This window comes from Scyliorhinus torazame, chromosome 24 (assembly GCF_047496885.1).
Source record: "Scyliorhinus torazame isolate Kashiwa2021f chromosome 24, sScyTor2.1, whole genome shotgun sequence".
Taxonomy (NCBI): domain Eukaryota; kingdom Metazoa; phylum Chordata; class Chondrichthyes; order Carcharhiniformes; family Scyliorhinidae; genus Scyliorhinus; species Scyliorhinus torazame.
This window is the reverse complement of record NC_092730.1, coordinates 44,571,467-44,587,031: the sequence shown is the minus strand read 5'-3', so window position 1 is coordinate 44,587,031 and position 15,565 is coordinate 44,571,467. Positions and strand designations below refer to the sequence as shown.

The 15,565-nt window shown below is 46.9% G+C and overlaps 8 non-coding genes across 8 annotated transcripts; all 8 read right to left on the bottom strand.

Annotated features, from left to right (window-relative positions):
* Positions 1–8,795: 8,795 nt before the first annotated feature.
* On the bottom strand, positions 8,796–8,867 carry trnag-ucc (transfer RNA glycine (anticodon UCC)). The gene has a single exon. It is a non-coding gene; the product is annotated as a tRNA-Gly (tRNA).
* A 1,382-nt stretch (positions 8,868–10,249) lies between these two features.
* Positions 10,250–10,332, bottom strand: trnal-aag (transfer RNA leucine (anticodon AAG)). Its single transcript has one exon. It is a non-coding gene; the product is annotated as a tRNA-Leu (tRNA).
* A 675-nt stretch (positions 10,333–11,007) lies between these two features.
* trnal-cag (transfer RNA leucine (anticodon CAG)) lies at positions 11,008–11,090 on the bottom strand. The gene has a single exon. It is a non-coding gene; the product is annotated as a tRNA-Leu (tRNA).
* A 352-nt stretch (positions 11,091–11,442) lies between these two features.
* Positions 11,443–11,514, bottom strand: trnag-ucc (transfer RNA glycine (anticodon UCC)). Its single transcript has one exon. It is a non-coding gene; the product is annotated as a tRNA-Gly (tRNA).
* A 676-nt stretch (positions 11,515–12,190) lies between these two features.
* Positions 12,191–12,273, bottom strand: trnal-aag (transfer RNA leucine (anticodon AAG)). The gene has a single exon. It is a non-coding gene; the product is annotated as a tRNA-Leu (tRNA).
* A 1,159-nt stretch (positions 12,274–13,432) lies between these two features.
* trnag-ucc (transfer RNA glycine (anticodon UCC)) lies at positions 13,433–13,504 on the bottom strand. The gene has a single exon. It is a non-coding gene; the product is annotated as a tRNA-Gly (tRNA).
* A 675-nt stretch (positions 13,505–14,179) lies between these two features.
* trnal-aag (transfer RNA leucine (anticodon AAG)) lies at positions 14,180–14,262 on the bottom strand. Its single transcript has one exon. It is a non-coding gene; the product is annotated as a tRNA-Leu (tRNA).
* Positions 14,263–14,963: 701 nt separating this feature from the next.
* trnal-aag (transfer RNA leucine (anticodon AAG)) lies at positions 14,964–15,046 on the bottom strand. The gene has a single exon. It is a non-coding gene; the product is annotated as a tRNA-Leu (tRNA).
* Between the last annotated feature and the right edge of the window lie 519 nt (positions 15,047–15,565).

Sequence of the window (15,565 nt, the reverse complement as noted above, 5' to 3'; positions counted from 1 at the left end):
TTTACTTTTTGCTCATGAAGTGGACCAAACAGAGACACAACAGACACATTACAGACGAGGATAGGATTTCATTCCACGTGTGTAGAGTACAATGGATTATTGTGCATCTCATTAACCACATGATACGACTCCTTTACTTTATTGAATTTTAATACGCGATCTTCTTACAGGCAAGTAGCTAAAGAACCCCTCCCGTCTACAAACAGGAGGTGGTTCATCCTGGAGAGCTGGCTGAAGAGAATTAGGGGAGAAGTCATCCCGATAACCTCAACTGTACTGTGGGTAGCCGAAGAACTGGTGTCAAGGAGCGGTTCCACTGACAACGTATCCACAGGCACATATAGTGACGAAGACTGACAGGATCAGATTGTCTCTTTCACTCTCACTCATTACCTGAGAGTGACAGGAACCCCCCATTTACAAACGGGACCAGAGAAGGGCAAAGCGAATGCACCTCACTCCCACATACAACATGTTGACGGATTCAACACAACCAAAATATAAGAAAAGATCATCACCAAATATTATGTTCTCATAAATCCCGCCGTCCCAAGTTCAATATAATATAAACAATTGTTATCAGTTGTGTGTCACTCTGACCTGCGAACTTCGTTCCACCAGAGTGTGCTGACATCTATTGGCCACGACACAGAACCGCAACAGAGCGGGGGAGATTCACATGAACTGTTGGTGTTGCAGAAACAGGTCAACATGAAGAACCGGTGATAGAATGTGATCGGCAGGACTGAGACGAATAGCAGAAATGTTTTTAAGTGAAATCTGGACGAGTACAGGATTGAGAATGGATTTCAGCGACAAACAAATAATGTTGCATGAAGTAGTCCATAGAATCCACCAATTCTATAGTCTGGGTGTAGGATCTCCTGGAGCACTGTAACAATTCGAGAAGTGTCTGTTTTCAATTATGAGCATTATGGAGAGGACGAATAACAATTTGCAGTATTTTCAGACACTGACAGATACTGACAGCAACAGAGACTGACAGCAACAGAGACTGACAGAAAGTAACAATCTGACAGGTAAATCACATTCACAGATAAGAACTGAGACTGACAGATACAATCAGACACTTACAGACAGTAACCCACACTGACAGATACAATTGTACATTCACACACAGTATCAAACACTGAAAGATACAATCACAACTCACATACACTGAAATACACTGATAGCTACAATCACACACAAACAGGCATTAACAGATACTGACAGTTACAATCACAACTCACAGACATTTACACACGCTGATACATCCAATCAGCGTGTGGCTGTTTAGCACAGGGCTAAATCGCTGGCTTTGAAAGCAGACCAAGGCAGGCCAGCCGCACAGTTCAATTCACGTGACAGCCTCCCCGAACAGGCGCCGGAATGTGGCGACTAGGGGCTTTTCACAGTAACTTCATTTGAAGCTTACTTGTGACAATACGCGCGCGATTTTCATTTCATTTCATTTTCATACACTCACAGTCACAGACACTGACTGATACAATCGCACACTTACAGACAGTGATAGGCACTGATACACTCGCCCAGAACCCTTCTCTGCCGCCTCCACTGGGTGAATTTCCTCCTGTTTGTCCACTGGAGGTGTTTCTCGGCTACGTGCCTGTGAAAGCAGCCCCGGAAGCAGCGGGGGAGAGAGATTCCAGTCGCCAGGATGCAATTCTCCAATTGGATACTTCACGTTGCTCAGAACTTACACGCTCGTTTAGAGAATCATAGAATGGTTAAAGATCAGCGTGAATCCATTCCGCCCATCGTGTCCATGTCAGTCGCCTAGAGCTGGCGTGTAGTCCTGTGATGAAGACAGAAAATGCTGTAAAATCTCAACAGGCCTGGCAGCAGATGTGGGGAGGGAAACAGAGAATGGGAAGGAGGGTCAGACTGGATTCGAAACTGTAACTCTCTTTCTCCCTCCACAGGTGTTGCCCGGCCATCCGAGTTATCCACCATTTTCTATTGCTGTTTCAGGATTTTATGAAGAATCGCCATAGCGGCATTGCCCTTGTGCTCGGCGCTTCTAATTATAAAAACTGGTCCCGTATGTCTATTGTTCTGTTCGCAGTGGAGGACAACGAACCAGAAAGAACCAAATTGACGCAATGATCCCGATAAGAAAAGCAAGGGACAAAGAAGACTTTCTTTTGATTTTACTTTCACAACCAAACCAAATTCAGCGGGAATTAAGAAGTCCATTGAGTTGCTCAAATAAACTTTGCTTGGGACGTAATGGTGGTTTCAGCGGTACGTTGAGCACACCTGGTTCGTTGGTCTAGGGGTATGATTCTCGCTTGGGGTCTTCTGCTGCAATAAAATGCTAGAGGTCACGTGTTCAAATCCTGGACGAGCCTTGCAAGGCACTTTTTAATATCTGTGCGATCGATATGGTGCCATTGACTGAACGAAGGAGCAGTTTGGAGAAAAAGGAGGGTGGGAGCGAGTGTCATGTTTGGGGCTTAACCGCTCTTTGACACCAGTTCTTTGGCTGCCCACAGTGCAGTCGAGGTGACACAGTTGACCACTCCCAGAACCTTCCTCTACCGCCTCCACTGGATGAATTTCCTCCTGTTTGTCCACTGGAGGGATTCTTCTGCTAAGTATCTGTGAAGGCTGCACCGTAAACAGCGGGGGAGAGAGATTCCAATCGCCAGGATGCAACTCTCCAATTGGATACTTCACGTTGCTCACACTCGTTTCGAGAATCATTAAATGGTAACAGATCAGGGTGAGTCCATTCCGCCCAACGTGTCCATGACAATCGCCTAGAGCTGGCGTATAGTACCGTGATACAAACAGAAAATGCTGGAAAATCCCAACATGCCTGGCAGCAGCTGTGTTGAGCGAAACAGAGAATGGGAAGCAGGGTCATTCTGAATTCGGAATGGTAACTCTCTTCCTCTCTCCACAGATGTTACCATACCAGACGATTTGTCCAGCAATTTCTATTTGTCTTCCAGGATTTTATGGAGAATCTCCATAGCGGCATTGCCCTTGTGCCCGGCGCTTCTATTTACAAAGACTTGTCCCTTCTGTCTATTGTTCTGCTCCCTGTGGAGGCCAACAAACCAGAAAAAAAACAAATTTACCCAATAATCCCGATAAGGAAAGCAAGGGGCAAAAGGGAGTTCCTTTTGATTTTACTTTAACAACCAAACCAAATTCAACAGGAATTAAGAAGTCCGTTGAGTTGATAAAATAAGCTTTGCTTGGGAGGTAATGGTAAGATGGTTTCAGCGGAATACTGATCTCCGGCTTGTTCGTTGATCTAGGGGTATGATTCTCGCTTAAGGTCTTCTGATCGGCAAAATGCGATTAGTCCCGGGTTCAAACCCCCGCCGAGCCCTGCAAGGACTTTATAACATCTGTGCGATCGATATGGTCTCATTGACTGAACTCGGGAGCAGTTTGGAGGAAAAGGAGGGAGGGGCGAAGGTCATGTTTGGAGCTTAACCGCTCCTTGACATCAGTTCTTCGGCTGTCCACAGTACAGTCGAGGTGACTCAGTTGATCTCTTCCACAATCCTTCTCTGTCGCCTCCACTGGATGAATTCCCTTCTGTTTTGTCCACTGGAGGTATTCTTCGGCTACATGTCTGTGAAAGTAGCACCGGTAGCAGCTGTGGAGGGAGATTACATACGCCAGGGTGCAACTCTCCAATTGGATACTTCCCGTTGCTAACTCTTGTTTAGAGAATCAAAAAATGGTTACAGATCAGGATGAGTCCATTCCGCCCACCGTGCCCATGACAGCCGCCTAGAGCTGGCGTGTAATCCCGTGATAAAAACAGAAAATGCTGGAAATCCTTAACAGGCCTGGCAGCAGCTATGGAGATGGAAACAGAGAATGGGAGGGAGTGTCGTACTGGATTCGGAACTGTAACTGTCTTTCTCTCTCCACAGATGTTGCCATACCAGTCGAGTTATCCAACATTTTCTATTTCTCTTTCAGGATTTTATGAAGAATCTGCATAGCGGCATTGCCCTTGTGCTCGACTCTTCTATTTGTAAAGACTGCTCACTTATGTCTATTGTTCTGTTCGCAGTGGACGCCACCAAACCAGAAAGAACCAAATTGACCCAGTGATCCCGATATAAAACCAAGGGACAAAAAGTCTTTCTTTTGATTTTACATCAGCAAGGAAACAAAATTTAACAGGAATTAAGAAGCACATTGACTTGATAAAATAAGCTTTGCTTCGGAGGAAATGGTAAATTGTTTCAGTGGAATGCACAAAGCGATTTAAATTCTATATTCATCGTCATTTCATTTCAAACTTGATGTGCTGTTACTATTTTTGAACCCTGTATCTGAGTGCCAGAGTCACAGATCTGATTATCCAGTCAGTAACTGATCTTTTCCTGTTGGGTTTTGCTGTGCCAATTTAAGCAGGATTCTCACGTCCTGAGGCCGCCTCTTCCCCGGTGAATGGGAGGCATTGGATCTTCCTGGGGTGAACATTTTGCTGGAGAAATGTAACCTCGTGGAGGAAAAGTTAATATCAGCAGTGGGATTCGGACCCATGCCTCCAGAGGAGACTGTGACCTTAACGCAGTGACTTCGAACGCTCGACCATCCTGACGCGCTGTCGCAAAAGATATGCTGCGTGCACAAATCGATTAAAATTCTATCTTCGTCGTCATTTAATTTCAAGCTAGAAACAAGTAGCAGGTGGAAGGTACTGAGGGAGATAGTAAATGGGTGACCAAAAGACAGAGCAAGAGTAGGAAGGCAGTGCAGGTGTCCTCTGCGGTCATCTCCCTGCAAAACAGATATACCGCATTGGATACTGTTGAGGGAGATGGCTCACCAGGGGAAGGCAGCAGCAGCCAGGTTCATGGCACCGTGGCTGGCTCTGCTGCGCAGCTGGGCAGGAAGAAGAATGGCAGGGCTATAGTGATAGGGGACTCAATTGTAAGGGGAATAGACAGGCGGTTCTGCGGACGCAATCGAGACTCCAGGATGGTATGTTGCCTCCCTGGTGCAAGGGTCAAGGATGTCTCGGAGCGGCTGCAGGACATTCTGGGGGGGAGGGGGGGGGGGAGGGTGAACAGCCAGCTGTCGTGGCGCACATATGCACCAACGATATAGGTAAAAAACGGGACAAGGTCCTACAAGCTGAATTTAGGGAGCTAGGAGGAAAACTAAAAAGTAGGACCTCAAAGGTAGTAATCTCAGGATTGCTACCAGTGCCACGAGCTAGTCAGAGTAGGAGTGTCAGGATAGAGAGGATGAATACGTGGCTCGAGAGATGGTGCAAGAGGGAGGGATTCAAATTCCTGGGACATTGGAACCGGTTCTGGGGTAGGTGGGACCAGTACAAACCGGACGGTCTGCACCTGGGCAGGACTGGAACTGATGCCCGAGGGGGGGGAGGGGGGGGGGGGGTGTTTGCTAGAGCTGTTGGGGAGAGTTTAAACGAGTGTGGCAGGGGGGTGGGAACCGATGCAGGAAGTTGGAAGGATGTAAAACTGGGACAGAAATAAAAGGCAGTAATGGGGAAAGTGTAAGGCAGAGAATCCATCGTCAAAAATCAAAAAGGGCGACAGTACAAGGTACAGTGACTGAGGGGAGCTCAGTGAATAGGACCACGAATACTAAAAGAAATAAAACGGGAAGTGAAAACATTAATGTTAAGCGACGCGGCAGGTTGTTACAGGAAGATATGGGTTCGATGACAAGGAAAATTAGGAGAAAGGTTAAGAGGAAATATAACTTAGGAGAGGTTGCTGATCGAGGTGTTAAGATTCAGAACAGAGGTAAAAAAGCCAACATAAGTGTACTTTACCTGAATGCTCGTATTATTCAGAATAAGGTAAATGAGTTGATGGCGCAAATCGTCGTGAATGACTATGATTTAGTGGCCATTACTGAAACATGGTTAAAGGATGGTCACGACTGGGAGTTAAATATCCGAGGGTATCAAACCTTTCGGAAGGACAGAGTGGATGGTAAGGGAGGTGGTGTAGCTCTGTTATTTAAGGATGACATCCGGGCAACAGTAAGGGGTGACACCGGTGCTATGGAGGATAAGGTTGAATACATTTGGGTGGAAATCAGGAATAGTAAGGCGAAAAAGTCACTGATAGGAGTAATCTATAGGCCACCAAATAGTAACATTATGGTGGGGCAGGCAATAAACAATGAAATAACAGATGCATGTAGAAATGGTACAGCAGTTATCATGGGGGATTTTAATCTACATGTTGATTGGTTTAACCAGGTCAGTCAAGGCAGCCTTGAGGAGGAGTTTATAGAATGTATCCGCGATAGTTTCCTAGGTGGAACCTACGAGGGAACAAGCGGTCCTAGATCTGGTCCTGTGTAATGAGACAGGATTGATTCAGGATCTCATAGTTAGGGAACCTCTCGGAAGGAGCGATCACAATATGATGGAATTTAAAATACAGATGGAGGGTGAGAAGGTAAAATCAAGCACTAGTGTTTTGCGCTTAAACAAAGGAGATTACAATGGGATGAGAGAAGAACTAGCTAAGGTAGACTGGGAGCAAATATTTTATTGTGAAACAGTTGAGAAACAGTGGAGAAACTTTCAAGTGATTTTTCACATTGCTCAGCAAAGGTAGATACCAACAAAAAGGAAGGGCGGTAAAAAGAGGGAAAATCGACCGTCGATATCAAAGGAAATAAGGGAGAGTATCAAATTGAAGGATAAAACATACAAAGTAGCAAAGATCAGTGGGAGACTAGAGGACTGGGAAATCTTTAGGGGGCAACTGAAAGCTACTAAAAAAGCTATACAGAAGAGTAAGATAGATTATGAGAGTAAACTTGCTCAGAATATAAAAACAGATAGTAAAGGTTTCTACAAATACATAAAACAAAAAAGAGTGGCTAAGGTAAATATTTGTCCTTTAGAGGATGAGAAGGGAGATTTAGTAATGGGAGATGAGGAAATGGCTGAGGAACTGAACAGGTTTTTTGGGTCGGTCTTCACAGTGGAAGACACAAATAACATGCCAGTGGCTGATGGAAATGAGGCTATGACAGGTGAGGACCTTGAGAGGATTGTTATCACCAAGGAGGTAGTGATGGGCAAGCTCATGGGGCTAAAGGTAGACAAGTCTCCTGGACCTGATGGAATGCATCCCAGAGTGCGAAAAGGGATGGCTAGGGAAATTGCAAATGCACTAGTGATAATTTACCAAAATTATCTGGGGCCGTCCCGGCGGATTGGAAATTAGCAAACGTGACACCACTGTTTAAAAAAGGAGGGAGACAGAAAGCGGGTAATTATAGGCCAGTGAGCTTAACTTCGGTAGTAGGGAAGATGCTGGTATCTATCATCAAGGAAGAAATAGCGAGGCATCTGGATGGAAATTGTCCCACTGGACAGACGCAGCATGGGTTCATAAAGGGCAGGTCGTGCCTAACTAATTTAGTGGAATATTTTGAGGACATTAACAGTGCGGTAGATAACGGGGAGCCAATGGATGTGGTATATCTGGTATATCTGGATTTCCAGAAAGCCTTTGACAAGGTGCCACACAAAAGGTTGTTGCATCAGATAAAGATGCATGGCATTAAGGGGAAAGTAGGAGCATGGATAGAGGATTGGTTAATTAATAGAAAGCAAAGAGTGGGGATTAATGGGTGTTTCTCTGGTTGGCAATCAGTAGCTAGTGGTGTCCCTCAGTGATCAGTGTTGGGCCCACAACTGTTCACAATTTACATCGATGATTTGGAGTTGGGGACCAAGGGCAATGTGTCCAAGTTTGCATACGACACTAAGATAAGTGGTAAAGCAAAAAGTGCAGAGGATATTGGAAGTCTGCAGAGGGATTTGGATAGGCTAAGTGAATGGGCTAGGGTCTGGCAGATGGAATACAATGTTGACAAATGTGAGGTTATCCATTTTCGTAGGAATAACAGCAAAAGAGGTTATTATTTAAATGATAAAATATTAAAACATGCTGCTGTGCAGAGAGACCTGGGTGTTCTAGTGCATGAGTCTCAAAATGTTGGTTTTCAGGTGCAACAGGTGATTAAGAAGGCAAATGGAATTTTGTCCTTCATTGCTAGAGGGATGGAGTTTAAGACTGGGGAGGTGCTGCTGCAATTGTATAAAGTGTTAGTGAGGCCACACCTAGAGTATTGTGTTCAGTTTTGGTCTCCTTACTTGAGAAAGGACGTACTGGCACTGGAGGGTGTGCAGAGGAGATTCACTAGGTTAATCCCAGAGCTGAAGGGGTTGGATTACGAGGAGAGGTTGAGTAGACTGGGACTGTACTCATTGGAATTTAGAAGGATGAGGGGGGGATCTTATAGAAACATATGAGATTATGAAGGGAATAGAAAGGATAGATGCGGGCAGGTTGTTTCCACTGGCGGGTGAAAACAGAACCTGGGGGCATAGCCTCAAAATAAGGGGAAGTAGATTTAGGACTGAGTTTAGAAGGAACTTCTTCACCCAAAGCGTTGTGAATCTATGGAATTCCTTGCCCAGTGAAGCAGTAGAGGCTTCTTCATTAAATGTTTTTAAGATAAGGATAGGTAGTATTTTGAAGAATAAAGGGATTAAGGGTTATGGTGTTCGGGCCGGAAAGTGGAGCAGAGTCCACAAAAGATCAGCCATGATCTCCTTGAATGGTGGAGCAGGCTCGAGGGGCCAGATGGCCTACTCCTGCTCCTAGTTCTTAAATTATCCAGTTATGAACTGGGGTTCTCCCTGTGAGGTCTTGCTGTGCGAATGTAAGCAGGAATCTCATTCCCGGAGGCCACCGATTACCAAAAATTTCGAAATAAATTTCTTCTGCGATGGCCGAGAATCGAACACGGGTCAACTGCTTGGAAGGCAACTATGCTCACCACTGTACCACCATCGCTCACAGACCCGCTTTAAATTATATCTTCATTCGCATTTTATTTCTAATCAGTTGTGCTTTTCCTATTTTTGAACACCAGCCATAATCCTGAATCTGAGTACCGTCCTTCTCCAAGCCGCTGGGCGTTAAGGAGCTTCGCATTGATGCATTGATCAGTTTGCTGCAATCAACAAAGACCGAACTCCCGCCGACCTGTTCCTCACACGAAGGTATTGAGAGTCTAAGATCTGAGCGGCGTGAAGGATCCAATTATACAGTTGCATCCTTGCGACTGGAAACTCTCTCCACAGCTGATTCTGGTGCTGCTTTCACAAACAAGTAGCCAGAGAACCCTTCAGTGTCAAAACAGGAGGTCGCTCATGCTGTAAATGCGGCAGAAGAACTTTCTGGAAGAAGCCAACTGATTCACGTCCGACAATCCAACCAGCCAGACTATTTACAACAAGGGAAGTGGAAATTTAACCGGAGTCCTGGGATCAGTATTAATTCCTCAACCAGAGTCACTGAGCAGATCATCCCGTCATGAACTGGGCTTCTGACTGTGGGGTCTTGCTGTGCGAATTTAAGTGCCAATCTCACGTCCCGAGGGCACCGCTTCCCCCTTGAATGGGAGGTATTAGATCTTCCTGGGGTTGAACATTTGTTGGAGAAATGTAACCTCGTGGAAAAAAAGGCAATGTCCGAAGTAGGATTCGAACCCACGCCTACAGAGAAGACTGCGACCTTAACGCAGCGCCTTTGACCGCTCGGCCAACCTGACGTGCTTTTCCTACTTTTGAACACCAGCCAGAGTCCTGTATCTACGTGCCGTCCTTCTCCAAGCCGCTGGGGGTTAAGGAGCTTCGCGTCGTTGCATTGATCAGTTTGCTACAATCAACAAAGACCGAACTCCCGCCGACCTGTTCCTCACATGAAGATATTGAGAGTCTAAGATCTGAGCGGCGTGAAGGATCCAATTATACAGTTGCATCCTTGCGACTGGAATCTCTCTCCACAGCTGCTTCTGGTGCTGCTTTCACAAACAAGTAGCCAGAAAACCCTTCAGGGTCCACGCAGGAGGACATTCGTCCAGTAAAGGCGGCAGATGAGTTTTCTGGGAGATGTCGACTGAGACACCTCGACAATCCAACCAGCCAGACTATTTACAACAAGAGACGAGACATTTACCCGGACTCCTGGGATCATTATTAATTCCTCAAATAGAGTCATGAGCAAATTATCCAGTGATGAAGTGGGCTTCTGTCTGTGGGGTCTTGCTGTGCGAATATCAGCAGGAATCTCATTCCAGGAGGCCACCGCTTACCCATTGAATGGGAGGTATTGGATCGTCCTGGTGTTGCAAATTTTGCTGGAGAAACGTAACCACGTGGAGGAAAAGGGAATGTCAGAAGTGGGATTCGAACCCACGCCTCCAGAGAAGACTGCGACCTTAACGCAGCGCCTTCGACCGCTCGGCCATCCTGACGCACTGTGGCCAAAGATATGCTCCATGCGCAAATCGATTTAAATTTAATTTTCATCTTCATTTCATTTCAAACTAGATGTGGTTTTACTATTTTTGAACGCCAGCCAGACTCTTGCATCTGAGTGCGATCGTTCTCCAACACGCTGTGTGTTAAGGAGCTCTCATTTCTGCATTGATCAGTTTGCTCCAATCAACAAAGTCCGTACTGCCGTCTAACTGTTCCTTACACGAAGGTATTAAGAGTCTACGATCTGAGTGGCGGGAAGGATCCAATGAGACAGTTGCATCCTGGCGACTGGAATCTCTCTGCACAGCTGCATCTGGTGCTGCTTTCACAGACAAGTAGCCGAATAACGCCTCCAGTGTCCAAACACGAGGATGTTCATGCTGTAAAGGCGGCAGAAGAACTTTCTGGAAGAAGCCAGCTGATTCACGTCCGACAATCCAACCAGCCAGACTATTTACAACAATGGAAGAGGAAATTTACCCGGAGTCCTGGCATCAGTATTAATTCCTCAACCAGAGTCACTGAGCAGATCATCCAGTCATGAACTGGGCATCTGAATGGGGGTCTTGCTGTGCGAATTCAAGTACGAATCTCGCGTCCCGAGGCCACTGCTTCCCCATTGAATGGGAGGTATGAGATCTTACTGGGGTTCGTGGAAAAAAAGGCAATGTCAGAAGTAGGATTCTAACCCACGCCTCCAGAGGAGACTGCGTCCTGAACGCCGCGCCTTCGACCGCTCGGCCACCCTGACGAGCTGCAGAAACTGTTATGCTCGGTGCACAAATAGACATATTCAGCCCATCGAGTCTGCACCGATCCACTTAAGACCTCAATTCCATCCTATCACCCTCACCCCGCAACCCAATAATCCTTCCTACCTTTTTGGACACTAAGGGCAATTACGCATGACCAATTCCCCTAGCCAGCTCGTCTTTATGCTGTGGGAGGAAACCGGAGCACCCGGGGTGAAATTCACGCAGACATGGGGAGAACGTGCAGACTCCGCACAGACAGTGACCCAAGCCGGGAATCGAACCTGGAACCCTGGAGCTGTGAAACAACTGTGCTACCTTGCTGCCCAAATTTTCGAAATAAGTTTTTTCCGCGACGGCCGGGAATCGAACCCAGATCAACTGCTTGGAAGGCAGCCATGCTCACCACTAGACCACCATCGCTCACCTAAGAACGTTAAATTCGATCTTCATTGTCATTTCATTTTTAATCAGTTGTGCTTTTCCTATTTTTGAACACCAGCCAGAGTCCTGTATCTGAGTGCCGTCCTTCTCCAAGCCGCTGGGGGTTAAGGAGCTTCGCATTGCTGCATTGATCAGTTTGCTGCAATTAACAAAGGCCGAACTACCGCCGACCTGTTCCTCACACGAAGGTATTGAGAGTCTAAGATCTGAGCGGCGTGAAGGATCCAATTATACAGTTGCATCCTTGCGACTGGAATCTCTCTCCACGGCTGATTCTGGTGCTGCTTTCACAAACAAGTAGCCAGAAAACCCTTCAGTGTCCAAACAGGAGGACGTTCATCCAGTAAAGGCGGCAGAAAAGTATTCTGCGAGAGGTCAACTGAGACACCTCAATAATCCAACCAGCCAGACTATTTACAACAAGAGAAGAGAAATTTACCCGGAATCCTGGGATCATTATTAATAGCTCAAACAGAGTCACTGAGCAGATAATCCAGTCATGAACTGGGCATCTGCCTGTGGGGTCTCGCTGTGCGAATATACGCAGGAATCTCATTCCAGGAGGCCACCGCTTACCCATTGAATGGGAGGTATTGGATCGTCCTGGTGTTGCAAATTTTGCTGGAGAAACGTAACCACGTGGAGGAAAAGGGAATGTCAGAAGTGGCGTTCGAACCCACGCCTCCAGAGGAGACTGCGACCTTAACGCAGCGCCTTCGACCGCTCGGCCATCCTGACGCACTGTGGCCAATGATATGCTCCATGCGCAAATCGATTTAAATTTAATTTTCATCTACATTTCATTTCAAACTAGATGTGGTTTTACTATTTTTGAACGCCAGCCAGACTCTTGCATCTGAGTGCGATCGTTCTCCAACGCGCTGTCTGTTAAGGAGCTCTCATTTCTGCATTGATCAGTTTGCTCCAATCAACAAAGTCCGTACTGCCGTCTAACTGTTCCTTCCACGAAGGTATTAAGAGTCTAAGATCTGGGTGGCGGGAAGGATCCAATGAGACAGTTGCATTCTGGCGACTGGAATCTCTCTGCACAGCTGCATCTGGTGCTGCTTTCACAGACAAGTAGCCGAATAACGCCTCCAGTGCCAAACACGAGGATGTTCATGCTGTAAAGGCGGCAGAAGAACTTTCTGGAAGAAGCCAGCTTATTCACGTCCGACAATCCAACCAGCCAGACTATTTACAACAATGGAAGTGGAAATTTACCCGGAGTCCTGGCATCAGTATTAATTCCTCAACCAGAGTCACTGAGCAGATCATCCAGTCATGAACTGGGCTTCTGACTGTGGGGTCTTGCTGTGCGAATTTCAGTACGAATCTCGCGTCCCGAGGCCACCGCTTCCCCATTGAATGGGAGGTATGAGATCTTCCTGGGGTTGAACAATTTTTGAGTAATGTAACCTCGTGGAAAAAAAGCAATGTCAGAAGTAGGATTCTAACCCACGCCTCCACAGGAGACTGCGTCCTTAACGCCGCGCCTTCGACCGCTCGGCCACCCTGACGAGCTGCAGAAACTGTTATGCTCGGTGCACAAATAGACATAGAACATACAGTGCAGAAGGAGTCCATTCGGCCCATCGAGTCTGCACCGATCCACTTAAGACCTCAATTCCATCCTATCACCCTCACCCCGCAACCCAATAATCCTTCCTACCTTTTTGGACACTAAGGGCAATTACGCATGACCAATTTCCCTAGCCAGCTCGTCTTTGTGCCGTGGGAGGAAACCGGAGCTCCCGGGGTGAAATTCACGCAGACATGGGGAGAACGTGCAGACTCCGCACAGACAGTGACCCAAGCCGGGAATCGAACCTGGAACCCTGGAGCTGTGAAACAACTGTGCTACCTTGCTGCCCAAAATTTCGAAATATGCTTTTTCTGCGATGGCTGGGAATCGAACCCAGGTCAGCTGCTTGGAAGGCAGCTATGCTCACCATTATTCCACCATCGCTCACTGAACAACTTTAAATTATATCTTCATTGTCATTTCATTTCTAATCAGTTGTGCTTTTCCTATTTTTGAACACCAGCCAGAGTCCTGTATCTGAGTGCCGTCCTTCTCCAAGCCGCTGGGGGTTAAGGAGCTTCGCGTCGTTGCATTGATCAGTTTGCTGCAATCAACAAAGACCGAACTCCCGCCGACCTGTTCCTCACATGAAGAGATTGAGAGTCTAAGATCTGAGCGGCGTGAAGGATCCAATTATACAGTTGCATCCTTGCGACTGGAATCTCTCTCCACAGCTGCTTTTGGTGCTGCTTTCACAAACAAGTAGCCAGAAAACCCTTCAGTGTCCAAACAGGAGGACATTCATCCAGTAAAGGCGGCAGAAGAGTTTTCTGGGAGATGTCGACTGAGACACCTCGACAATCCAACCAGCCAGACTATTTACAACAAGGTACGAGACATTTACCCGGAATCCTGGGATCATTATTAATTCCTCAAATAGAGTCATGAGCAGATTATCCAGTGATGAACTGGGCTTCTGTCTGTGGGGTCTTGCTGTGCGAATATCAGCAGGAATCTCATTCCAGGAGGCCACCGCTTACCCATTGAATGGGAGGTATTGGATCGTCCTGGTGTTGCAAATTTTGCTGGAGAAACGTAACCACGTGGAGGAAAAGGGAATGTCAGAAGTGGGATTCGAACCCACGCCTCCAGAAGAGACTGCGACCTTAACGCAGCGCCTTCGACCGCTCGGCCATCCTGACGCACTGTGGCCAAAGACATGCTCCATGCGCAAATCGATTTAAATTTAATTTTCATCTTCATTTCATTTCAAACTAGATGTGGTTTTACTATTTTTGAACGCCAGCCAGACTCTTGCATCTGAGTGCGATCTTTCTCCAACGCGCTGTGTGTTAAGGAGCTCTCATTTCTGCATTGATCAGTTTGCTCCAATCAACAAAGTCCGTACTGCCGTCTAACTGTTCCTTACACGAAGGTATTAAGAGTCTAAGATCTGGGTGGCGGGAAGGATCCAATGAGACAGTTGCATCCTGGCGACTGGAATCTCTCTGCACAGCTGCATCTGGTGCTGCTTTCACAGACAATTAGCCGAATAACGCCTCCAGTGCCAAACACGAGGATGTTCATGCTGTAAAGGCGGCAGGAGAACTTTCTGGAAGAAGCCAGCTGATTCACGTCCGACAATCCAAGCAGCCAGACTATTTACAACAAGGGAAGTGGAAATTTAACCGGAGTCCTGGGATCAGTATTAATTCCTCAACCAGAGTCACTGAGCAGATCATCCCGTCATGAACTGGGCTTCTGACTGTGGGGTCTTGCTGTGCGAATTTAAGTGCCAATCTCACGTCCCGAGGGCACCGCTTCACCCTTGAATGGGAGGTATTAGATCTTCCTGGGGTTCAACATTTGTTGGAGAAATGTAACCTCGTGGAAAAAAAGGCAATGTCCGAAGTAGGATTCGAACCCACGCCTCCAGAGAAGACTGCGACCTTAACGCAGCGCCTTCGACCGCTCGGCCAGCCTGACGTGCTTTTCCTATTTTTGAACACCAGCCAGAGTCCTGTATCTGAGTGCCGTCCTTCTCCAAGCCGCTGGGCGTTAAGGAGCTTCGCATTGTTGCATTGATCAGTTTGCTGCAATCAACAAAGACCGAACTCCCGCCGACCTGTTCCTCACACGAAGGTATTGAGAGTCTAAGATCTGAGCGGCGTGAAGGATCCAATTATACAGTTGCATCCTTGCGACTGGAATCTCTCTCCACAGCTGGTTCTGCTGCTGCTTTCACAAACAAGTAGCCAGAGAACCCTTCAGTGTCCAAACAGGAGGACGTTCATCCAGTAAAGGCGGCAGTAGAGTTTTCTGGGAGATGTCGACTGAGACACCTCAATAATCCAACCAGCCAGACTATTTACAACAAATAGACATATTCAGCCCATCGAGTCTGCACCGATCCACTTAAGACCTCAATTCCATCCTATCACCCTCACCCCGCAACCCAATAATCCTTCCTACCTTTTTGGACACTAAGGGCAATTACGCATGACC